This window comes from Orycteropus afer, unplaced genomic scaffold (assembly GCF_000298275.1).
Source record: "Orycteropus afer afer isolate SDZICR_OR568_19922 unplaced genomic scaffold, OryAfe1.0 scaffold00666, whole genome shotgun sequence".
NCBI lineage: Eukaryota > Metazoa > Chordata > Mammalia > Tubulidentata > Orycteropodidae > Orycteropus > Orycteropus afer.
This window is the reverse complement of record NW_006922253.1, coordinates 988199-988458: the sequence shown is the minus strand read 5'-3', so window position 1 is coordinate 988458 and position 260 is coordinate 988199.

The window sequence follows — 260 nt, the reverse complement described above, 5'->3', positions numbered from 1 at the left end:
AGTTTAATTACCAAGTGAAGATGGTCAGATGAGAGAATTCAAGTAAGGTCATTGTAGCTTGTTCAAAATGGTCCTTAGCTTTAATCTAATGAAATCCTCTCAGAATATTAAAGGTGTGTGTTTAGTCCATCACCATGTAAATATATATTGACATATATTTTATGTTTCCTGACAGGAATATTTCAGTCTTCAATGTTACAAACACTAAGATGTTAAGGATGTGAAAATTAAATTTAGCATACTTTATTTATCAACTGAAG